This window comes from Acomys minous, assembly GCF_964271855.1.
Source record: "Acomys minous genome assembly, chromosome: 9".
In the NCBI taxonomy this organism is placed as follows: Eukaryota; Metazoa; Chordata; class Mammalia; order Rodentia; family Muridae; genus Acomys; species Acomys minous.
The window spans coordinates 2,375,440-2,401,548 of record NC_140490.1 but is presented as its reverse complement, the minus strand read 5'-3'; the positions used below and the strand labels follow the sequence as shown (position 1 = coordinate 2,401,548).

The 26,109-nt window shown below is 45.3% G+C and overlaps 1 protein-coding gene and 1 long non-coding RNA gene across 1 annotated transcript; one reads left to right on the top strand and one right to left on the bottom strand.

Moving 5' to 3' along the window:
* Positions 1 to 26,109, top strand: part of LOC311605938 (uncharacterized protein) — a 302,332-nt gene that overhangs the window by 80,302 nt on the left and 195,921 nt on the right.
* On the bottom strand, positions 22,404 to 24,656 carry LOC311604511. The gene is made up of 2 exons (XR_014781528.1): positions 24,458 to 24,656; positions 22,404 to 22,633 (listed from the first exon to the last, which is right to left on the bottom strand). It is a non-coding gene; the product is annotated as an uncharacterized lncRNA (long non-coding RNA).

Sequence of the window (26,109 nt, the reverse complement as noted above, 5' to 3'; positions counted from 1 at the left end):
TACATGAGGCCTTGTCTCAAAACAAAACAAGACAAAGCAGAAATCCTAAATCCTTGTCTTTGATGTAGAAGAGAGTTCTGGGCAAGCTGGTGTGAAACAGAATTGGAGTTTTCTGGAAACAGAAAGAAAGGCAACCAGGGGGAGAGGGAAATAAGCAGATGTGTTAAAAGGCATTTCAAACAAAGGTTTTCAGAATAGATTTTAAGTTAAGAGAAAGACTGACACTTAGGGAAAGAACGTGACATACCCAAGTGTGGGTATGGGATTCTCAAGGGAGAGTCACAGCTGTTAGCTGTGTGTCACTCTGGTGCTGAAAAATGTACTTGTCCCTTTTCTTTCTGTTTTTGCTAAAGTGAGATTAGAGGGATACAAGCCAGGATGGGATTCTAACTACTAGAGTTTCATAAGGTGTTGAAAGCATACCCACATTTTACTGTAAATGGTGTTTTCTGGAGACGTTCCTAGAAAGCTAGAGATTTGTATTCAGGAGAGAGAAAGGCCGTTAGCAAATACTAATTGTGCTAGAACCCTTGATTCTCAACCACAGAGGCTTCAGCCAGACCCTGGTGAGGCCTCCTTTCCTCCCTGTGTGTCCACTGTTTCCCTCCCCCCCTCCCTCTCTCTCTCCCTCCCTCCTCCATCCTTTTCCGGGCCCGCATCGTTTCTTCCTCCCTCCCTTTATGATCCCACTCTCCCTCTCCCCTCAATATTTATTTATTTATTTATTTATTGTTGACGTTCATAGGCTATTTGAGTTGCTCTAGTTCACATACTTGACTCACAGAAATTCCTTATGTACTAAGAATGCTAGCATTTTTTTTTCAGTTACACGTGCTACAAAACAAGTATCTTCTAATTTGTGGCTTGTCATTTTACCTTTTTATTATATTTTTGGACGTATAACCTAAACAGTGAGTGCGGGCTCTCCTCTGCGTCTTCTGACTCTTGGGAGAGAAAGCTGCTCTTGACAGGAGAGTAGCGGGTAAGCAGGGAGTCTCCCACTGCTGGCCAAGATGGAGAGAGGTGGGGGAGGGGTCACAGAGAGACAGAAATGTCATCTCAGAGGCTTACAGCCTCCGTCTACTAACCTAGGCCTAGTCCTGGAACCTTCTAGCCTCCATACAATGTTATCTCGGCCTAGAATGTCTTCAGCTTCTGCAACTTACTGCTGAACACGCTCACCCTTTCTAGTTCTTTCTGAGCTCTGGGCTGGCTGGTTCCACTCAGCTGTTCTGGCTCAAATTCTTCTCCTAGATGACTTATTCAAACTGGCTTCTCTCAGCTTCTCACTGAACTGCTCTGCTTGGTCTCAAACTAACTGTAGCAATCTGTTCTGATCGTCTGGCTCCTTCTCATTCTCTGTCTCGTTCTGTCTTCACCTGTGTCTAGCTTGTTTTCTCTTCATCCTGTCTCTGTAAAACTCTCTCACCAACTGAACTCCACTGCGCTGCCTCTCATCTCACTGACTCGACCAAAGTGCCAGAGCAGTACTGACTAGAACTCAGAGAGCTGCATGCCTATCTCCTGAGTGCTGGGATTAAAGGCCTGCACCACCACACCTGGACCTAAGCTTTTCTTTACCTGAAACTTGCTCTATACCAGGCTGGCCTTGAACTCAGATCTGCTTGCTTCTGTCTCCTGGGATTAAAGATGTGTCTATATTCTAGCCAAAGTAGCCATGTTGCTGAGTTAAAATTCCTGTACATTGAACAGTCTAGCAAAATCCTCCGGTTATGATTTTTTCTGTATATCATTTCCTTAGAAAACTTAGGTTGTTTTATGACCTCTTTGTTTAACAGCATATCAGAAGCATCTTTGCAAATCACTTAGTGTCATTGGGCAAAATACCTGAGAGTAATCATTTGAAAGGAGGAACAGTTAGTTTTGGCTTATGACCTCAGAGCTCTTGGTTTGCTGACTCTGTGTTTAGGATCACAGTGAGAATGTGTGGGAAGAGACTGATCATAACCTGGTGGCCAAGATGGAGAGAGAGAGAGAGAGAGAGAGAGAGAGAGAGAGAGAGAGAGGGGACAATGAGACAGAAATGTGCTGGGTTCTATATCCACTTCAAGGTCATGTTACCATGTTTTCAAATCTGATCCCATTTCCCAAAAGACTCCTCTATATCCTGGTCACAGCACAGGCTGGTCACTGAGCACTTGGCACTTTGGCCTTCAGGACACAGACAAGACCTAAATCATAACAGTTCGTGTGAATTAAAATAGAGAAATTTTGCAGTTTTGCTTTTTTATTTTTATTTTTATATCCTGGGAGAAAACAGGGAGTGGAGTATACACAGGCTGTCACATCTGTTTCATCCTAATCTGTCTACAGTAGAGGCCTTCACTTTCAGTACACAGTTTTGAACATTGAAAAGTGCACGGTAATTGTACAATAATCACAAAAATCAAGGCACAGAACATATATACCATCTTCAGAAACCTTTTAGGTTCTCGTCACTGGTCCCTTGAGGCCTTGCTCCTGTAGTTTCAACATTTCTAAGATGTCATATAGATGACATCAGACTATGTGATATTTAAGTCTGGTTTCTTTCACCCAAAGTAATGCATTCCTTCACCTATGTTGTATGTGCCAGCGGATGGTCTTAGTATTGCTGAGCGGTGGGGAGAGAAAAGGTTCATTCTAACTTTAATTATAAGGATCATAAAAGGGGAGGGGGAAGAAAAGCAACTAACCAATTAACAACTGTGGAGAAAACAAACCGGAAAGACGCCACCATGCGTGTGAGCATATTCCGAACCCTTGAGGTAAAGCTCATCGCAGCTGACCTGGATTATGATTGTTAACTAGGGCCAATCCAGAAGCAACAAGACCTTCTTATGGACTGCTCTTCCATGCCAAAGCTCGGCCCCTTGGTTGTGATCCTGACCCTCTTAGCTACAGCCACTACATGCTATGACTTCTTCCTTAAAAAAATGTGTACTCAGCTTTGGTGCTGGGGGACATTTTCTAACCGCTACCTCCCGATGTCGCTGCCTGGGACCTGGTCCTTTGCTCCTGGCTAGCATCTCTACTGTCTCAATAGAGTCTTTTAGAGAACCACCATCTCAAGGGCTTTGACTGTAGTGTTCCATTGCTTGGATAGGAGCCTGGAACACAAACTACTGCGAAATAAGACTCTTTGGCTTGAGAATTAACCTGAGTGACAACAGAAGAAGCTCTGAAGAGCACACATTATTGTTGAACCAGGAACATTTGCATATATTACAACCATCGTCATCTGTAAGGGGCGATCCCATAGCTCTTTGTAGAAGGAAGAGGAGGGTGGCTTAGAGGTACTGGCTCAAATCCACCTGTCAAACCTAGTGTGCACATCAAATGTATTAGTTACTTTCCTGTTGCTATGACAAAAACACCAGGACCAAGGCAACTTACGGAAGAAAGAGCGTCTATGGATTTGCAGTTCCAGAGGGATGAGAGAATCCTGGCAGGAAGAGAGCAACAGCAAGCAGCAGGCAGGGCAGCAGGAAGTGGATGCTGAGAGCTCACATCTTAAAGAACAGGCCTGAAGCAGAGGAAGCAAACAGGAAGTGCCCTGAGACCATAAACACTCAACCCCCCCCCCCCACACACACACCTCAGCGCCCTGCCACACCCTGAAGGGCTCCACCTAGGCAACCGGCAACCGGGCTATCACCTGGGGACCAAGTGTTCAAATGCCCCAGATTGTAGGGGGCAGTTCTCATTCAAACCATCACATCTCGCTTTTCCTGGTCACCTACACACTTTCACACTCAAGGCCTGTCTCCCCGTGACTCACCTGAATATGGAGTTTACAGCTGAGCTCCAGGCTGCAGCTCAGAGGGTTACTTTTCATTCCCTGGGGGTCCTCCACCTGTGGACTGCTGCCCACATATTGATGGTTTGACTTGTGGTTCATGATCAGTTTTGTGCTGGTGAAAACCAGAATATGTGCTTAGGAGAACGCGGGCCTTGCACTGTGAGTCTGACACTTCCCAAAGCTGATAACACGAAGCACAATGCTCCTTTAAGATTTTTTGGGTAGTAGAAGCGAGCTGCCACTCCCTATCCGTGACACAGCCGGGATAATAAACAAGCAATGTCTCACAGAGCTCGGTGCTGCTTGGCTCCCATGCTCAGCTAGTGAGGTCTTAACACTTAGGCTGAGGATTTATTTAACTTAGAATGTGTTCGTTGGGATGCAGTGCTATGGAAGTGGAGGAGCATTTATCTTGTGTCTCTCTACAGGAGTGACTGAGCTTTAGTTTGCTTTTTTCCCATTCACTGCTACTAAGAAAGCAAATGTTACTGAACCCAGGAACATGTTTGAAAGCCAATCCTAGGGAACCAATAGTTGGTGGGAAGGAAGTAAGGTTTATTCAAGGGCTGGTGCACTAAAACTAAGGGAGGGAGCTGATGACCCCCAAAAGCACTGCCTTGGGGAACTCATGTAGAGGAAAGAACTTTTGGCGAGAAGGAAATAAAGTGCAATGGGACAGCAGCTGAAAGGCTACATGCAAAGCATCCCCATTATTTAAGGAAGATGTCATTTTATTTGGTGGCGATATCACCTTCCTGGGGCTACTTCCTGTCTTCTCTCTAGATGAATATTCATTTTCTGGTATAATTTGAGGTGACCAGACACTCTGGTCTCTATAAATCTCAAAGAATATTCACCAGTTAATGTTTTAAACAATTCAGGAGAAGCCTTTCTTTAGAACTTAGGATGCTGAGCAAAGGGAAGACAGTGGCCCTGAGAAAGACAACCCCAGAGAGTGTTCCCTGCTGCCACAAGTTTGGTGTAAGAGCCAAGGCTGTAGACGTGCCAACGTGGCTAGGTTTGGCCACTGGTCCCGACATGTCAATTAAAGGGATGACCAATGGTGGGGAGTAGAAAAGAGAAATTTAGTTACTATGACCCTTCTGGAGAAGGTCGCAGAGACCACCAAGTGCACCTCTGAGGTACTGACATGAGCTCAGGGTTAAGTAGAGAAAGAACTGAGGCAAACAATTTACTGACTGGACTGTCTTCTCAGTCTCACTGAGTCTAGATTTTGTCCTATATTTTGTTCCAGAAGCTTATCGATTCAGTTTCTGAGATTTTTAAGCACACGGTCTATGTGTGATTACTTTTTATAATGTGTGAAGTCTGGTTGAAATGAGTTTGTTTCACATGGATGGCCACCTGCCCCAGCATCATTTGCTGAAAAGATGACCCTCTTTTACTGTAACTGGTTTCATGACATTGCGGGGAATGACATGGTAATAGTCCATAAGTATTGACCACTGCGCATGGCTGACTCTGCCGTGTGTGTGTTACGGGTGGAGCTGACACGACACACATACACACTATCCTCGAAGGAAGTGACCACTCCTTATGGCCAGGCTGAATTTTAACATTTTCCTCCTATGTGCCACTCTGTTTTACTTTGTGAAGAGACCCATTTAGATATCCTAAAATTCATTAGGAAAAATGTCAAATGTGATCTTCTACTTTTCACAGTTTTGAAAGCAAAATTTGAGGTTCCTGCTTTATGGCTCTTTGGACCTTAGAAGACACTTGCATTGAAGGAGCGCCTGTCACATGCCAAGGCTAGCCCATTTCGTCTGTGATAGAAAGGAGCTATCACACCTTTACACTAAGAAGTCCATGAAGTTATCCGGGTGCTTGTGAGGATTCGCTGGGGCCTCGCAGCGTTTCAGTTGTTGCACATGTGGGCCTTTCCCCTCACACAGCAGAACAACTATTTTATGCATTTACATGGGAATGAACGACAGTTCTTATATTATTTATGAAGTGCTTTATATGCTTATTTTAACCCGTCGACTTCTTTAAACTCTGTGTTGTAGACGCCGTTTCTCTGCTTTATAGATTTGAGAACTTCTATTTGGAGAGGTTGCACCGTTTGCTTGAATTCTCGCGATATGATGTGTTTGGGATTCAAACGCAGTTGTCTGACTCCAGAACCTACTGTTCCCCAGATGATGGACTGCTTATTTTGACTCGTAAAATGAACGATGAAGGGAAGAGAGCTCTCCCTTAAAGGGGGTGGGGGTGGGGTAGAGAGGAATAAAGGGAGACAAAGAAGACGAGAGCGTGTGAGTGGAGAGATTAGGGCGGAATCGGACGACTCAGGACTCCAAGGGGTGAACACATTCTGCCCGAAGTAGCCCTGGGAGAGAGAAAAGGTGGAGAAAGGGAGTCAGATGAACGAGTTCCTCTCTCTCACCACTAGGTGACACCATTGACGCCTCACCTGCTGTCTAGAGGAGGTGAGTTTGGGAGGAACCTGCAAACAGCCTCTACAAGGAACACCGGAAGCAGTGAAAACCGGATGTCACTCACATAATCTTACTGAGACAAGAAACACAAAGGGTAAGGGCCAGACGGGCACCCATTTTGATCGTTATGTAAATCATTAACATGTCTCCCAAATACCAAGCCCAAGTGATGTGCTGTCAGGCACCGGGCGGGAAACCTGAAGCCTGCCTTCTCAGGGTTGGAGGCCGGCTCCCTAGCCTCTATTCGGGCTACCCCAGGCAAGTCACCTGACGGAACCTTCCGAGCCTCATGGCTTCCTTCTATGTGAAAGCGAGGGAGCAGCGTCTACCTCAGAGATGCCACATGATGAACGTGGAAGGAAGTGGCAGGCACAGACGCACCCTTGTTATGTTGTTGTTGTTTTGTTTGTTTGTTCTTGTTTTTCGAGTCAGGGTTTCTTGGCTGTCCTGGACTCGCTTTGTAGACCAGGCTGGCCTCGAACTCACAGCCATCCGCCTGCCTCTGCCTTCCGAGTGCTGGGATTAAAGGCGTGCGCCACCACTACCCAGCGTTATGTTGTTATTAGGTGAGAACTCAAAACAAAAGAGTAAATTTAAGGGCGGATGAGTTAGGACAACTCTACAAACAGTAGCGGAGAGACTTTTTCGGCCCAAAGAAATACGGATTCCTTCCGATTCCTTCTGCTTTTGTGGAATGAAAACAAAATGCTGTCAGATTCTAATCGCATCGCGCCCTCACCTGCCTCCTCCGTTTAGAAGAGAGCGCTCTATCTTTGCATGTTTTGCTTATTAACTGCATATGCTATTTATGTATGGTTGACGAGGTGGTGAGGTTAATCTTAGATGCCGCATCGGCTCCCCCTTGAAGTTCTGTGCCTGCCGTGTGTGTCACCCCTTCCTTCCCCCCCCCCGCCCCCCCCCCCCATCTTCTTTGGCCCTCTTTCGTTTCCCCTTCCTCTCCAGCTGCCCGGATCGCTCTAGCAGGCAATTGAGAATGCTTTTGTCTGGTGTCTTCTCAAAATCAGCGAGGTTACTTTCACCTGGTTTTGCACCCTTTGCAGTAAAGCCAATCTAGGTGGTCTGCCGGTAGACAGTAGAGGCGCGGTGAAGAGGTGAAGGGTAGGTGCGGGGGATTTTCAAAGAAACTTGCCAGCAATCAATCACAGGGCAGTCTTGCGACCGTCTCCCCAGCCACGCTTGGCTAGAGGAGAGGCAAGGAGATCTTTAATCCAGGTGAACTTGGCTAAGCAAAACCTGGGCTTGTTAAGGAAGAAGCAGAGCAGAAATAACATGCTACACAGCTAGCAATCCTACAAGCACCCATCCTGTCTCACCCTCTACCCCTAAAGGATCTACAGGAGTGGTTCTCAACCTTCCTAATGGTGCAACTCTTTAATATAGTTCCTGGGACCCACAGGTGGGCCCATCTGCATGTGGGCAGGCTCGCCTCGAGACAAGCAGAGGAAGGGTGTCTCAGTTCCTATAGTCTTAAGTGACCCCATGTCAAAGGGTCATTTGACGCCAAAGGGTCACAACCCTCAGGTTGAGAACTGCTGATCCCTAAAGCATCACTTCCTCCACTGTGTCTTGTGACTGCCTTGAAGTCGGAGCAAGATTGGGTTTTACTCCAGTCAGCTCCAGAAGTAGACTTGCCTTGGTAGTTAGTGTTTCCGAAGTCTGGTTGCCTTGGTCTGTTCAAACACTCAAATCAGCCACTTTCACCGATGAAAAGACTCGGTATCTAGTAATTGGTCAAGGAAAGCGTTCCACTGCCAAAGCAGTGAACTAGGCTTATTAGAATAATATAGCATGCCAGGCACCTGCCTGCCAGCACAGAAGAGTATCATTAATAGTGTCAGGGTTGGCCTTTTCCCATGGGGATGGTCTCAAGTTGGGCAGTCACAGTCACAGGTTTGCCATGCCTCAATCTCTGCTCCATCTTCACTCTTACACTTGTTGTAGGCAGGGCACATTTTGGGTTGAAGGTTTTGTGAGTGGGTTGGGGTCCTCCCTCCCTCCACTGGAAATTCCACCTGGCTACAGGAGGTGGTGAACCCAGGCTCCATGTTCCCTGCTGCTAGGAGTCTCAGCTAGGGTCACCCCCATAGACTCCTGGGAGCCTCCCCTGTCCCAGAGATGCCACCCTCCATGATTTCTGTTTTCTCTCCCGGTCCTCCCCACTGCCAACTCTGCTTTTCCCACCCCTGGCTCCCACCCCTGGTACCCTCCCCACCTCCTCACCCACCGGCTCCCTCCCTCCATCTACTTCAGCCATCTGTCTTATTTCCCCTTCCGCATGAGGTTCAAGCATCCTCCTTTGGGCCCTCCTTGGCTTCTTTGGATCTGTGGATTGCAGCATGGTTACTTTGTACTTTATGGCTTATATCCACTTATAAGTGAATATACACCATGCGTGTCTTTCTGAGTCTGGGTTACCTCACTCAGGATGATCTTTTCTAGTTCCATCCATTTGCCTGAAAATTGCATGATGTCTTTGTTTTTAATAGCTGAGTAGTATTCCATTGTGTAAATGTACCATATTTTCTTTATCCATTCTTTGGTTGAGGGACATCTAGGTTGTTTCCAGTTTCTGGCTATTATGAATAAAGTTGATATGAACATAGTTGAGCAAGTGTCCTTGTGGTATGGTGGAGCATCTTTTAGGTATATGCCCAGGAGTGGTATAGCTGGGTATTTAGGAAGAATTATTTTCAATTTCCTGAGAAACTTGAAGGCTGATTTCCACAGTAGTTGTACAAGTTTGCACTCCCACCAGCAGTGGAGGAGTGTTCCCCTTGCTCCATCCATATCCTCGACAGCATAACTGTCTTGGGAGAGGCTTCATCCAGCAGCTGGTGGAAACAGGGAGAGACCCACAGCCGAACAATTGGCTGAGCTCTGGGAGTTTTGTGGAAGAGTGGGAAGAAGGATAGAGGGAGCCAGAGGGGCCAGGGACACCACAAGAAGACCTACAGAGTAAGCTAACCTGGGCCAAAGGGGGCTCACAGAGACCGAACCAGCAAAGAGCTTGAATGGGCCAGACCTAGAAGCCCTACAAATATGCAGTTGATGTGCAGCTTGGTCCTCATGTGGGTCCCCTGACAATGGCAGCAGGGGCTACCTCTGCCTTGTTTCCTGCCTTTGGATCCCTTTCCCCTAGCTGGGCTGCCTTGTCTGGTCTCAGTGGGAGAGGATGTGCTTAGTTCTGCTGTGACTTGAGTGGGTTGGTGCCCACAAGAGGGGTTCCCCTTCTCTGAGAGGGAGAGGGTGATGTGAGGAGAGGGGGAAGTGAGGGTGGGACTGCGAGGAGAGGAGGGAAGGGGCTGAGATCAGGCTGTAAAGTGTGATTAAATAAATAAATGGAAAAAAGGACCAGTGCATTAATTAAGTACATGTTTCTACAATGTGCATATGTAATACACACATTACTGACATTTTTTCATTTACAAAAGAGAAAAGTAGTAAGACCGTCTTTGAGATGGTGACAGATATTCAGTGTGGTGTTTTATGTAAATTCGGGAATAGAAGCTCTGCAAATCAGGCATGTTGATTAGCATTAAGACTTACTGACACCACAGGTGGATTCTTGGGTTTTGTGAAAGCTGGAAACCTTGTGACATTGGTAGGCCGGCTGCTCTACGTGCAACAATCATGTGATTGCTCCCCTTTGATTCTCCTGGTAATTTTTGAGGTGTCTTGTGGCACAGTTATTTTGTACTCTATGGCTAGTACCCACTTAGACAAGAGGGAAGCCACTGTTAAGTAATTTCCAATACCCATGTGGCCCATGAAACTGCAGTGGTGATTTTCCTGAAATCACAGTTCATTTTCTGGAAAGTAGATGGAAGCTCACACCAAAGTGTTGGTGTCGGGTGCACGGGAGGTGCTCAAAATGCAGGATTCATTGCCTGAAGTTTGCATGAAGCAAACTGACTATTTCCATTTGGACCTAATGATGACAGGAAAGACATAGAAAAAAGAATAATCCAGATTCTGTCACTGTTTCTACGTGTTTGTGTGTGCACATGCTCATGTGTGTGTGTGAGTGTGTGTGTATGTTTGTGTGTGTGTGTGCACACACACACGTGCGCAGAGGTCAGATATTGATGTCAAGTGACTTTTTATTTTATGTGCATGTGTTTTGCCTGCATTTATCTGTAGGGTGTGTGCAGTGCCCCTGGGGGCCAGAAGAGGGCATCGGAACCCTTGGGATGGGAGTCACAAATGCTTGGGAGCCACCTTACGAGTTTGGGCCTTGTACCTGGGTCCTCAGGAAGAGCAGTCAGTGCTCTCAGTCTCTGAACCATCTCTCCAGCACCCACACCTTACTTTTTTTCTCTGTGTATTTTCCCTTTGCTTTTTTTCCCCTCACATAGAATATTCCGATTACGGGCTCCTCTCGCACTGCTCCTCCAACTCCCTCCTCTCCTCCTCCCGTCCAGACCCACCCCGTTCTGTCTGTTATTAGGACAGAAACAGGCTTCTATGGGATAATAATAAGTAAAATATAATATAAGATAAAATATAAAATAATACATTGAAGTTAGGCAAAACAAATTGAAGGATAAGAGCCCAAGAGAAGGCATTAAAAAATGCACTTGGGAATCCCATAAAAATGTTAAACTGGAAATCATTGTGTGTGTGTGTGTGTGTGTGTGTGTGTGTGTGTGTGTGAAGAATCTTTAAAATGATAAAAAGAGAGTAGAAAAATATATAAATAAAAACAAATCAAATAAAAATCATAAGATTAAAAAAAAAGAGGAGTTCTGACATGACACTACGAGAGAAGGACCGTCTGCACAGTCTGTTGAGGGTGTTTTCTGTTTGCCATCAGCTACTGGGCAAGCAGCTTACCCTTAAGAGTAGTTTATTCCCACAGTAAGACTCAGAGAAAACTGAATTTTCATTGCCAGTGGTTATCAGTTGGAGCTAGCTTTTGGGTCGGGGATGACGAGCATGGGGACCTGTGTCCACTTCTCCTTTTAGCTCTAGGGCCCTAACTGGTAATGACCCATGCAGGCCCTGTGTGTGCTGCCTCAGTCTCCATGAGTTTATAAGTGTGTTGATCATGTTGACTTAGAGGCTCTTGATTTCTTGCTCTTACACTCCTTTTCCTCAGGGTTCCCTGAGCTCTGAGGGGAGGGATTTGATGGAGACGTGCCATTTAGGGCTGTGGCTTCCAAGGTTTCTTATTCTCTATGTGATGTCCGGCTCTGTATTTGTTCCCGTCTGCCATAGGCAAAGCTTCTCTGATGACGGCTGAGCATAACAGAATGTCATTAGGAGCCATTTTATTGCTACATTTAACAACATTTTATTTTTAAAGAACAGTAGTATTTGGTTTTACTCTAGGTCCCCAGGTTATATAGCCTCATGTTCTTAGTCACCCAAACAGTGTCAAGTAGGGGTTCCATCTTGTGCAGTGTGCTGTGCATTCAGCCAAATCAGACATTGGTTGGTTGCTCCCATGGGCTTTGTGCCACCACTGCCATAGTGTGTCTTTCAGGGCAGGACATCACTGTAGATCAAAGGGTTCATGGCTGGCTTGGTGTTTGTGTTTTCCCTTTGGTACTGCGCAGAGTACCTTCCTGTACCAAAGACACTAGCACATAGGGGTGAAGGCTCTATGTGGGCGCCGGCTCAACTTCCTCACGTCCAGTGAGCTGTTAAGGTGTTGTCTTCAGCGACGGAGCCTTTTAGTCAGTCTGTGGAGAACAACCTATAGCCTTGGAAACATCCGGGGCCGTTTGGAGGCTCCCATGGGACCCCCTTTGACTAAGTTAGTTTTAACCCAATACTGGTACCGGAAGCCTCACTTGTTGACAAGAAATGGCCTCTCTGCCCCATTATTTGGTGATTTAATTTACACTACCTTAATATATGTATATATATTTTAGGAAGCTTCCACTGTATTTAGATTTTCATCTTACCCCTCAAATGGCCTTCAGTTTCAGATCTCTCTCGAATATTCCCTCCCTCCTCCTTCCCCTCCCCCCTCCCCTTGATTTTCTGTTCCAGTATTCCACCCACAGATAACTATTTTATTTCCCTTCCCTAGGGAGACCTATCTATGCTGCCCCGCCCCCCCCATCCCTTACTGTACATGTAAACTCTGTAGCTCTATGGTTTATAGCTTGGTTATTATTGACTTAACAGCTAATATCTGCGTATCAACAAGTATATACCATATTTGTCTTCTTTCTGGGTCTGGGTTACTTCTTTCTGGGTGTTTTTTTTTTTCCCTAGTTGCATCCATTTACCTGAGAATTTCATGATTTCTTTTTTTAAACGGCCGAGTAACGCTGCATTGCGTAAATGTCCCACAGTTTCTCTTTGCAGTCTTCTGTTGAGGGACTTTCTAATTTCTGGCTATCATGAATAAAACAACAACAGACATGGCGGGGCAAGCGCGTCTGTGGAGGATGAAGCATCTTTGGGCATGCGGCCAACAGTGGCTGAGTTGGATCTTGAGGCCTATCAATTCCCATACTCCTGAGGAGCCACCGTGCTGATTTCCACGGTGGGTGTGTAAGTTTGCACTCACACCAGCACGAATGCTCCCCTTACTCCACATCCTCACCAGCATGAGATGCTTGAGCACTTGCTTCATTGATCTTGGCCGTCCTGACAGGTGTGAAATGAAATCTTAAAGTAGTTTTTATCCATTTCCCTGATGGCTAGGGATACTGAACATTTCTTTAAGTGTTTCTCACTTTTGAGAATCCTCTGTATCTGTATCACATTTTTATTTGGATTGTTTTATTGATAGATAACTTTTTTTGAGTTATTCATATGTTTTACATATTATCCCTCTGTTGGATGTGTAGTTGGTAAAAAAAAAAAAATCTTTTCCCATTCTGTAGGCTGCCTCTTTATGTGAATGATAGTGCCCTTTGCCATACAGAAGTTTTTCAGTTTTGTGAGATTCCATTAATCCCATTAATTGTTGATATCAGGGTTTGTGCTAATAATGTTCTGTTCAGAAAGTATTTCCTGTGCCAATGAGTTCTAGCCTACCCCCCTAGTCTCCTTCCATCAGGTTCAGTTTATCTGGTCATATGTTGAGGTGTTTGATCCATTTGGAGTTGAGTTTTGTGCAGTATGGATCTATTTGAGTTTTTCTATATATAGCTGTCCAAATTGACCAGAACCAGTTATTGAAGGTGTCTTTTTACCAGTGTGTCTCTCTGGGTTCTTTATTTTAAAAAAGTGTTCAAAAGCGTGTGGCCTTATGCCTGGGTTTTCAATTAGATTGATATGTTTGTTTTTGTGGCAGTGTCATGCTGCTTTGATTACTATATCTCTGTAGTATAACTTGAGATAAAGGATGGTGATACCACTAACACACCAGAAACTCTTATTTAGGACTGTTTTAGACAGGCAGCCTGTTTTGTTGTGTTGTTGTTGCTGCTGTTTTGAGTGTGTGTGTGTGTGTGTGTTTATATGAAGCTGGAGTTTATCTTTTCAATATCTGGGAGAACCGTGTTGGAATTTTGAGGGGGATTGCATTGAATCTGTAGGTTATTTTTGGTAGGATGGCCATTTTTACTGTGTTAATCCTACTGATCTGTGAACATGGGATGGGGTGGTGGGAGCTTTTCCTTTTCTGATATCTTCTTCAATTTTTTTCTTTAATGTCTTAAAGGTTTTAATTATACATGTCTTTTCTTGCTTGGTTAGAGTTAACACATGATATTGTATATAATCTGAGGCTATTGTGAAGGGTGTTGTTTCTCTGATTTCTTTCTTAGTCTGTTTATCATTTGAAGACAGGAGAGCTACTGATTTTTGTGAGTTAATTTTGTATTCAGCTACTTTGCTGAAAGTGTTTACCAGCTGTAAGAATTTTCCGTGGAATTTTTAGGGTTCCTTTATTGCAAATGACTTGCAAATAAAGGTATTTCCAAATTTTAGCTCCTTCAGTTGTCTTACTGAGTAGGTGCGGAGAGAGTGGACAGCCTTGTTGTGATCTTGATCTCAGTGCAATTGTGTTGAGTTGCTCTTCATTTAAGTTGATGCTGGCTATGTGCTTGCTATAAACTGCCTTTATTATGTTGAGGTATGCCCTAATCTCTGCAGGACTTTTATCATGATGGGGTGTTGAATTTCGTCAAAGGCCTTTTCTACATCTAATGAAATAATCATGTGGTAGTTCTCTTTGGTTTGTTTATATGGTGGATTACAATTATTGATTTACATATGTTGAGCCATCTGTCCCATGTCTGGGATAAAGCCTATTTGATCATGGTGGATGATCTAGTTGATGTGTTCTTGGATTCAGTTTGCAAATGTTTTATTGTGAAAATTTTTAGTATAATCTGTGTTTATAAGGGAAACTGGTCTGTAATTCTCTTCTTTGTTGGCTTTGTGTGGTTTGGGTATGAGGGTAACTGTGTCCTTATAAAATGAACTGGGCAATGTTCCCTCTATTTCTGTTTTGTGAAATAATTTGAGGAATATTAGTATTAACTCTTCTTTGAAAGTCTGGTAGGATTCTGTGCTAAAACCATTTGGTCCTGGGGTTTTATAATTGGGAGACTAAATTGCTATTGTTATATTACTATGGAATATAGTTCTGTTTAAATTGCTTATATGATCTTGATTTAACTTTGGTGATATATATTATGAAAAAAACCTATTTATTTCTTTTACATTTTCCAATTTGGAGGAATATATGTTTTTAAAGTATGTCCTTATTATTCTCTAAGCCCCTCCATGGCTGTTGTTACGTCTTCTCTTCTCTTTCTAACTTATTGATTGGGATATTTATTAAATGGATCCTTTGTTTGATTTGTATAATGGTTTGTTAATCTTGTTAATTTTCTCATAGAACCAATTCTTAGTTTCACTGATTTTTTTCGGTATTGTTTTTATTTTATTGACTTTAGCCCTGAGTTTGATTATTTTTTGCCATCTTTTCCTTTTGGATGTGATTTTCTCTTTTGTTCCAGAGCTCTCAGGTGTGCTGTTAAGTTACAAGCATAAAAATTTTCCAGTGCTTTAATGTAGGCACTTAGTGCTTTGAACTTGCGTCTTAGAAACACCTTCACTGTGTTTCATATGTTCATGTGTTGTGTGTATTCACTTTCATTCAATCCTAGAAAGTTTTCAGTTTCTTTCTTGACACTTTTCTTTTTAAACTTAGTAGTGCACTGTTCAGCTTCCAGGTGTTTGTAAGCTTTCTGCTGTTTCCGTTGTTGTTATCCAGTTTTCGTCCATGATGGTCAGATAGGTCGGGGTGCCACTTCAGTCTCCGGGGTTTGTGTCCCAGGACGCGGTCAATTTTGGAGAAACTTTCATGAGCTGCTAAAAAGGTATATGCTTTTGTATTTGGGCAAAGTATTCCATAAATATCTGTTAGGGCCAATTGTTTTATTTACAACATCAATTAACTCCAGCGTTACTCTGTTGAGTTTTTGTCTGGATGGCCTCTCTGTTGGTGAAAGTGTCGTATTTGAAGTCTCCCACTATCAGAGTGTGAAGGCCAATGTGTGATTTAAGCTGTAGTAGGGTTTCATTTATGAGCTTGGGTGCCCTTGTGTTTGGCGCATGGATGTTAACGATTGCGGTGTCCTCTTGCTGGATTTTTTCCTCTGGTGATTATGTAGTGCTCTTGTCCCTAATCAGTCTCTCTTCTGGTTAGTTTGGTAGAAGTCGATATTGTCAGATGTTAACATGGCTATGCCAGATTGCTTCTTAGGTCCGTTTATTTGGAATATATTTTTCTCTCTCTCTATTTTTTTTTTTTTACCCCAAGTTGGTATTTATCCTTGAGTGCCTCTCGGGTGCAGCAGAAGGATGGGTCCTGTTTCCGCGTCCATTCTGTTAGTCTGTGTCTTTTTACTGGGGGGTTGAGGCCACTGATGTTGAGAGATGAGCAGCTTTGCTGATTCCTGTTATTTGGTTGCTGTGATGTGTTTCCCTGCTTTCAATTCGCTGGCCTAGGACTATTTATTTCTCTTGTTTTCTTGAGTGTGGTTAACCTCTTTAGGTTGGCGTTTTCCTTCTAGTAGTGTCTTCTGTAGTGTTGGATTTGTAGATAGGTATTGCTTAAATTTTTTTAGCATGGAATGTCTTAGTTTTCTCCAGAGACTGAAAGTTTCGCTGGGTATAAAAGTGTGAGTTGGCATCAGTGGTTGCTTAGAGTCTATAGAACCATCTGCCCAGGCCCTTCTGAGAAGCCAGGAGATACTCTGATAGGTCTGCCTTTGTATGTTAATTTGACTTTTTCCCCTTGCAGCTGTTAATAGTCTTTGTTCTGTGTGCTTAGTGTTTTGAGGGCCTCTGCCATCTTCATGAAGGCTGTTTTAAGGTCTTTTCTTTGTCCTGTGCTTCTGCTGTTTTGTAGCAGTGTCTACTGTGGCGGGGACGCTGGGGTCTAGTGGAGACATTTTGTTCTGGCTGTTGTTGACGGTGTTTTTATTCTGGTATCCAGGTATCTGGGTGTGGGAAGACCGTAATTCTAGGCGCTGGTATCTGGTCTTGTCTTGGTCGGGAGGGTGTTTTGTTCCTTGGTTTTGTTTTGCTTTCTGGTTCTTAGGAGAAAGTTGTGGCTTGTGCGTTGGTTGTTGCCTGGTACGGAATTCTTCTGGGATCCTCACAGATGTGGCCACAGAGGTACCACGCAAAATGGATTCCTAGGTATTGGGAGCTGGCACTTAGGAATGGGGCGGGCTGGAAGGGATGGACTGAGGAGCTCCACAGGAGAAAAGCTGGGTGCTCCACCAGGACTCTCTTAGAACCCTGGGAATGAGGGCAGAGTGAGGAGAGGCCATAGCAGATAGTCGCTACAGAGCCGGGAGTGAGACTGGACGCCTGGGTTTGGTGGGGAGGAGGGAGAGTGAGGATCCGAGGCTCCACCTACCTGCTTTGCTGGCCTGAGTGCTCCCAGGGGGCCAGGATAACAGGATGGCTGGGGAGGAAGGTTAGAGGGGGAGCTCTGAGTGATCTCCTGGAGATGGGGCAGAGAGGAGGACACGGGGCTGCAGCAGGTGGGATTGGGTGACAGTCTGCACTTAGGCTCTCTGCCTCCCTGGCCTGAGTGGCCGGTGGCTTCCTGGGTAAGCCTGCTGGAGTGGGGCTGCCACCTTATTTTTAAGGCAGGGATTTTCACTGACCACATACGATGTCGATTTGGCTAGGATGGTCAGCCTGTGAGTTTCTAGGACTCCCTTGTCTCTGTTCCTGCAGCACTGGCTTCACACACTCACACGGTGGCATCGTGCTTTTATGAGGGAGCTAGGTCTTCGTGCTTACAAGGAACCCAGCTTACCTCCTGAGCCTGTCTTTAAGAGATTTGGGGGCTGAGTTCATTTATGTTGTCGCTTGAGAGCCAAACACTGAGAGAGGCAAATAGGTTGAATGCAGTCTACCTCAGTAATGGTTCTTTTCATAAAGGATGATCTCACAGTTTCTCAGAGCTCCCGCTGGCTCTGAGGGCCCAAAGTCAGTGGAAAGGTTTGCAGTTGTTAGCTCGCTCTGTGGCCTAAGGCAAGCCATTTAACCTCTTGGTGTCTGGATTTCCTCATCTGTGAGCCTCGGATAGTAATATGTCCCTCCATCCCAGGTGTGTTTGGGCATTAATTAATGTTTGTCTATTGCTTGGGGATTGGAGATGAAAGGCTGGCATCCTTACTGCCGGTTTGCTGCAGGCAAGACTAGATTATAGCCCTCCAGATGGGCTGCATATGGGAAGTGGTTTTAGTAGAAGATTTTTTCCAAATGAAATGCAAGCTTTAAGGTTTGGGGCCACTTCAAAAGGAAAGGTGCTCCTGGGACTTCATGCTCTCTCCAGGCTGCAGTGGGCTCGAGTTTTACATCCCATGGAGTCAGCAACCAGCATCCTCCAACTAGGTCCTAATTCACTCAGTTCCCTTCTCTTTTCCAAGTGATTTCCCCTCCTCATAGAACAGCAAGGATGGTTACATTGTTACAGGAAACTCTGGGTTGCTTGAGAGGAATTCTTCGCCTGTGGGACCCCCTGAGAGGAGCTACCTGAGTAAAGGGGACAAACAGTGACTTTTAACCACATCTGGATAAGCCAAGCAGGCAAGAGGTTTCAGTCTTTTCTAGTTGCTTCAACTGTTCCACCCTGCCCCACCACACTGCATCCTCACCGCCACTGCATCCTCACCCCACTGCATCCTCACTCCCACTGCATCCTCACCCCACTGCATCCTCGCCCCCACTGCATCCTCACCTCCACCCCCACTGCATCCTCACCCCTGCCCCACCGCCGCTGCATCCTCACCCCCACTGCATCCTCACCCCCACTGCATCCTCACCCCCACTGCATCCTCACCCCTGCCCCACCGCCGCTGCATCCTCACCCCCACTGCATCCTCACCCCCACTGCATCCTCACCCCCACTGCATCCTCACCCCCACTGCATCCTCACCCCCACTGCATCCTCACCCCCACTGCATCCTCGCCCCCACTGCATCCTCACCTCCACCCCCACTGCATCCTCACCCCTGCCCCACCACCGCTGCATCCTCACCCCCACTGCATCCTCACCCCCACTGCATCCTCACCCCCACTCCACCCCCACTGCATCCTCACCCCAACTCCACCCTTAGCCCCAATCCTACCATCCATTGTATATCTTCTTTATGCTAAAAAGCACTGTTGTGCTTTTCACAGCTTTTAAAAAACACTCTTAAGGACTTCTGGGCAAGCAGACTTCTGAGGGCTGGGCACATTCTAGCTTGAGAGGAAGAGGGTGGGAGAAGCCTCTCTCCTTTGAGTGCTGAAAAACTTTTGATTTCTCAAAAAAAAAAAAAAAAACCTGGGAAAATTGATGCAATTTGAGCAATTCCTAATTGCCAGAAATAACCTATATCCAAGAACAACTGAGGACTTTCCCCCCTATAAATACAGAAATAAGCAAAGGATCACCCTGGCTAACACAAGGGACAGGATGTGTCTGGCTAGTGGTTAAACACAAGGTGCTCAGCATCTATGAGAAGTGACCGGCAGCACGTGCAGCCAGGGATGCCAGCCCCAGGCTTCTGCTCTTGCTTTTGGTCCACTCATGTTTATTGAGTGGGATTGTGGGCACCGAGGAATAAGCCACACAGCAGGGTCCCTGTTTATGTGGAACTTACCTTTTCATGTTGGAAGGCAGGAATGTACAAAGAAACAATCGCAAGATTGGAGAACGAAGATGAGGATACAGTATAGAGAGTTCAAGAGTGACCCAGTTTGAGTATGGCCAGAGCCCTGCCTGGAAGGTGACTCTAAGCTGGTGGGGCCCGGAGTGAGAACAAAGTGTGAGACTCAGTGTGAAAACATGACTGTTACAATGTGGTAGCTTCGGGGGAAGGAGATCCCGGCTGAGATTCTAGCATATTCTTCCACGAGGTGTCCAGCTGTTTGTTTCTCTACTTGGTGGGTATGCATGGATGAATGGCGTGCATATATGTGTGCGTGGCATTTGCATGTATATGGGCACTTGTGCATATGTGTGCAGGTGCACAGGTATGTGTGTGTGTGTGTGTGTGTGTGTGTGTGTGTGTGTGTGTGTGTCATCAGAGGTTGACATCAGGTGTCTTTTTGAGTCACTTTCCACTTTACACATTGAGGCAGGGTCTCTCACTTGAACTCCGAGCTTGCCAGTTCAGCTGGTCTAATTAGGCAGCTTGCCCCAGGGGGTCTCCTATCTCTCCAATGCTGGGATTATTTGGATGCTGGGCTGGAGATCCAAACTTTGGCCCTCACCCTTGCACAGCAAATGTTATCACTGAGCCTTATCTTCCGTCTCTACCGCCTCTTCTCCAATAGAGTTCCATCTATCACTGGGCCCATGTATGGGAACACGGACTGTGGCTGGAACATGCAGCTAGGACAGTCTGAGGATTCTCTGTGATGAGCTGAGGTTGCCACATCTTGCTGAGCTCTTTGTACAATCAGAATTTCAGTTATCTCACCTGAGAGTGGAGGTGAAGAGGTCCTTTTCAGCTCTAATTGTGAAAAACAAACAAAAATCATCAATCAATTTGTAAATGTTTTGTTTTCAGAAATCTTGTGATGTTAAGAGAGGTTAAAAATTGGTCTGTGTATCTGTTTAGTACAGTTAGGCAGGGAGCTAGGTCCAGAAGCTAGGCAAGATGAATGCTTTATAATATTTCACTAAAAAAGAAAGTTTAAAAAGATGTACAGTTGAGCTAGGCACAGTGGCACATGCCTGTAATCCCAGCACTCAGGGAGGGAGAGGCTGGTGCATTTCTTTGAGTTTGAGGCCAGCCTGGTTTACAAAGCAAGTCCAGGATAGCCAAGGCTACACAGAGAAACTCTATCCTGACAGACAAACAAACACAACAAAAAAGATGCACAGTTGAGAATTTTCAAACCCTCAGGAACGTTTTAAATAATCCTCACTCCTATAATGGGGATTTCTTTGCTTTGGTATTTTCTTTTTTGTTGGTTTTACAAACTGAAGGAATACTTATGGAATGTTTTATAATTTACCAGATGAGAATTCCATTTATAGCAAATGTGGGCTGTTAAAAAGCAAAGACAGGAAGTAAATTTAGAAAGAATAATTTATTCTTTAATATCCTAGATTCTTCACAGGGCAGTAACCCCTCTCTTTTAAAAACAATGGTATCTTAAACACAACTTGGTGAGCAAATAAAATCTTGCATTGTTTTGTGCCTCTTAGTCCATAACACATTACAGTGTTGTCGTCTCTAATGCTCAACATTGTTAAGAAGTTTTCCTAGGAGGTATTTGTTCCTCTCAGATGCTTTGGAAGTAAAGTGGACAGAACTTTTTATTCATGCTTCTTCATCGAAGGAGGAGAGGCTCCGGAGTTGGGATTTTTCTGGAATTGTGTAACTGGTGGCTTAAGCTGGGATCCAGGATCCTGACCCCTGTGTAGAATTGTAACCTTCAGAAATGGGTACACAGTGTCCCCTGAGTGTCCCTCAAATGTCCCCCAAGTGTCCCCCAAGTGTTCCCCAAGTGTCCCCTGAGTATCCCCGTGTGTCCTCCGAGTGTCCCCCGAGTGTTCCCCGAGTGTCCCCTGAGTGTCCCCCAAGTGTCCCCCGAGTGTCTCTTGAGTGTCCCCTGAGTGTCCTCCAAGTGTCCCACAGTGTCCCCTTTCCTGTGCCACTGCTTGTTTCTAATACAGGATCCCAAAGAACTTCCAAGGACTTCAGAGGAGTTTGAGGCTATACTGTGACATGTTTGAGCTTTGGAACAGATTTGGAGAGGCAGTGACTGTGTCACTGTCTCCCTTCTTCCTGTGTGCTGGGTATCTGTCCAGTGTGGCTGTGACACAAGTTGGATGACTTTTGTCTACTGCAATGATGAGACCATAGTTGTCTGGGAGTGGAAACTTTGCTTTAGAAAACCCCCAGCTCGGGGGGTGGGGGGGGGGTGGAGGGGTGGAGGGTGGGGGTGGGGTGGGGGTGGAGGTGGTGGGGTGGTGGTTAATCTCATTGATTCATTCTGAGTTCATTCATTAACATATTATGAATAACATAAACCTCAAGTAAGGCCCTCCTAAATATCTATTTACTGTGTGTATGTGAGTGTGTGTGTGTGTGTGTGTGTGTGAGTGTGTGTGTGTGTGTGTGTGTGTGTGTGTGTGTGTGTGTGTACTCAAGGGCAGGGGAATGTGAGTGTGGCAATCAGAGGACAGCTCTCAGGAGTAGGTTCACTCCTGCTCCCTTGTGGGTCCTAGAGATACATGCCACCTCTATCTGTTGAGTCATCTTGCTAGTCCAGATAAGGCCCCTTTAAGTATTAACACTTTTCTCAGAGTATAAAAACCTAAAGCTTAAATTTCAGACACCTGCTGATCTGTTGCCTAACATCAGTCAATAAAACATTATGTTCAGAGAGACATGGACCAAAATGCGTGGTTTTCTGCCCCTTTCCAGACCTTGCACTCTATCGTGGGCAGAAAGTCCTAAGCCCTTGAGTCAGAATGTGGTACCGTGACTATGTTTTCGCCGTATCATTTTGATGCACTGTCCTCAGAACTGTTAAACACATCTATGGGCCGGAGAGACTGAGGGAGGGGGAGGGGCATCTACTCGAAGATGGCGCAGAAAAGATGGATGAAACTTCAGGGAAAGAACGAGTTGAGCTCAGGGAGAAGAACCAGGCATGGTTTTGTCAAAAAAAAAAAAAAAGATGTTATTCTTTATCACCAATAAATTAAAATAAGGTGCTGTTTTGGGGTGAGTCATAAGATGGATGTTGCATTAACGGGCACTGGAATCAGCAGACACAAAACGAGACAGCCGGGCATGGAGAGACGACCACAGACCGTTTGTCCCACTCGCCTTTTATCTTTTACACCTGTGTTTGAATTCATCCAAACCTGTGTAAATCCTTTATACAGCTGTCGAAATTGCACCTGAAAGAAAGGCCGAGGCCGTCTCAGACCGGCTAGCATTTCATCATCCTGAATACTTAAACCCAAACAGGTTTAAACACTTTGCCAAACCCGAGGGGAACGACCCCCCATTGAGCTCTGCTCTGCTCAAGTGTTCAGCTGTGTGTGCCAAGACATCCACTGCTGCAGCATTGCACATCCTCCAAAGGTTTTTAGCTGCAGACAAGCTCAAGCACAAAGTTCTAAGGACAGCAAGTCCCCTTTTAAATAGACACAAAATGGCACTCTTTGATATCTGTAATTAAGTAAAGAACAGTTGGCCAGCAAGCAAATCAATCTGTTTAAGCTAATTTTCTTTTCTCGTGCACGTCGTTAACTTGAGCGCATTTCTGAGAAGAGTCAATGAAGTTTATGATATTTTACTGGACTGTTTGAGGTCCATTTTAACTCTGTAATTTTAATTACACTTTTAAAATTGGGATTTCTGATGATTTTTCTCTTAGAAGTTGCAAATGTTGGGCTGGAGAGATGGCTTAGCAGTTAAGAACACTTGCTGCTCTTCCAGGAAATTCTTAGTTCCATTCCTAGCACCCACACCAGGTGATTCCCAACCTGCCTGTAACTCCTGTAACTTCTGTAACTTTTGTTCTTGGGAATCTGATGCCCTCTTCTATTTTCCAAGGACACCTATGTGCACATAGTACACACACACACACACACACACACACACACACACACACACACACATACACATGAAAGAAAAGAAAAGAAAAAGAAACCTACAGAAACACACACAAACAAAAAACTTCAAAATTTAAATCTTTAAAATATTTTTCGAATCTTAAATGTTAAAATGTGCAGAATTTCATAATTTGGATCAGATGTCCATAATTTAATGATTACTATTTCTACAGGATAATTTAGGTAGGAGTTACGAGCAATGCCTTGAATATAATTATGACTTTCAAGGCACTGTAAAGAGTACTACCCCCCAACTACATTCATATTCTAGTCCCCAGAACCGGTGAGCATGCTAAATGGTAAAGGTAAATTAAAATGACCAGTTAGCTGGCCTTGCAATGGGGAGTCTTTTAGATTATCCATGGAACAGTGCAAAGCTGGAGAAAATGGTCAGAAGAGGAAGTTCAACCATGCAGGAGACCTGAGGATGCTGAGGTCCTGGCTGCCCACTGTAGTGGCCAGGGAAGGCTGCTGGGGATGCTGTGGTCCTGGCTGCCCACTCTAGAGGCCAGGGAAGGCTGCTGGGGATGCTGTGGTCCTGGCTGCTCACTCTAGAGGCCAAGGAAGGCTGCTGGGGATGCTGAGGTCCTGGCTGCCCACTCTAGAGGCCAGAGAAGGCTGCTGGGGATGCTGAGGTCCTGGCTGCCCACTCTAGAGGCCAGGGAAGGCTGCTGGGGATGCTGAGGTCCTGGCTGCCCACTCTAGAGGCCAGGGAAGGCTGCTGGGGATGCTGAGGTCCTGGCTGCCCACTCTAGAGGCCAGGGAAGGCTGCAGAGGCCAGGCAGTACGCTCTTCCCTCCCATTCCCAAAGGAGACTGGGCTCTGCTAACATCAGCTTTTAAGCTCATGAAGACCTGCACTGCACTATAGAACTCAAGGACAGTAAGCTTGTGCCGTTTTAAAAAATCTTTGCAAAGGTGTGCATTCACCTCATAGTAAAACCTACATGGTTCATGAAAGCATAGACTGCCCAGGGCAAACTGTCCTGGGCTCTCTTGCCTGCAAATCCTCTTCCCGAAGCAGCGCTTTCCCTGCTTGGTGCGCATCTCTCTAGACATCTATAGAAACACTACAGCAAGTAGTTCAGTTGAGATGGTTTCATACCTGGAGCAGCTGACAGCATCTCTTTGCAAGACCTGCCAGGGGCATCCCGATGATCATGTTAGCATAACCTGGGTGGGCAGGGATGGTGCCTGTCCTTTCATGCATTTGGGGGCATGACTGAGGCAGCGATGTAGGAGCTTAGATGGCTTAGACAGAAATACGATGATAGGAAGTCTTCACTTGGGAACCCGGAAGTCCTCACCAGGGAACCCGGAAGTCCTCTCTAGGGAACCCGGAAGTCCTCGCTAGGGAACCCGGAAGTTCTCACCAGGGAACCCGGAATCATGGCAAGTAGCCTTTTGGACCCTGAGAGGTATACTTTCTTGAAAGTAATGAGTTTTCCTTGCAAAATTTTGTTGAGGGTTATGTTACTGGGAATTGAACTGATGCAAACATGAAGAAGTTAGTTTAGTGGGGATACTGCAGCTGCAATGGGCAGGCCTAAGGAGAGTTAAACTCCAGCTCTTGTTGTAATTTTATTTATTGTTAATTAATTAATTAATTTTTTTTGAGATAGGGTCTCTTTACATAGCTTTGGCTGACCTGAAACTCACTTTGTAGACCAGGCTCGCCTTGAACTCACAAAGATCCTCCTGTCTCTGACTTCCAAGTGCTGGGATTAATGGAGTGTGCCATCACACACCTTGCTTGTTATAAGTTTTTTTTTATGCTTGCAAAATTTAAAAAATGCATATGAATTGAGGTTATTTATTTATTTTTGTTTTTTGAGACAGGGTTTCTCTCTGCATCCCTGGCTGTCCTGGACTCACTTTGTAGACCAGGCTGGCCTCCAACTCCCAGAGGTCCACCTGCCTCCGCCTCCCTGAGTGCTGGTATTACAGTTGTGTGCCACCCCAGCCAGTTTGAATTGAGTTTTCATGTACTTATATGGTGGGTGGATAAGGCTGTCTGTTGTACCATTTCTTTGTTTGGATTCTCAGGCGTGGCTCATGCATGCAAGAACTCTGTAACGTAATACATTCAATATGATATAAACATATGGAAAATGCATGATCACATGTAATTATGACTAAATCGCAACTGCAACCCTCACAGAAATGTTGCACTTCCATTATCCCTTACAACACTATCATGTATTACTAGTCTTCAAAATGCTTAACAGTCTAAAAATGGAAGCTGGTCTCTTTGGGTTGAGGATTCACTCTGGGTAAGCAATAAATACACTTAGTTTACGTGAGTCTGCTTTCTGCTTTCTTCTTCACATTACCAAAAGATAGAAGGTGTGATTTCCTGGTAAACAATGATCCTGGGAATAAGTGAATGTAAAAGTTGATCCTGAAAAAAAAAATGTAGCACTTGGCATCAGGGTCAGAATGAGAACAAAATTCAATGCTGCACAGTGACTGTGAGCCATGTCACGGGAGTCCTACTGTCTTTTGGATTCCTTGGTGCCCCCTGTAAGTCATCATGGTAGATACAAACGTTGGCCCCTGTCGGGTCTGGCTCTGTTAGTGAGTGCTTCCCTCTCAGGCTCCTGCTAAGGACTGAATTCAGCTCTGTCTCTTCGCTGCCACTCAGCTGCAGTGTCCCCTGCTCTCTCTTAGGAGGACTTCCTTCCTAAGGAAGAGATGGATCTCCCTGGGTTTGGTAGAGAAAACCCCACAATGGGCCTTTGCCTGATCGAGATGCAC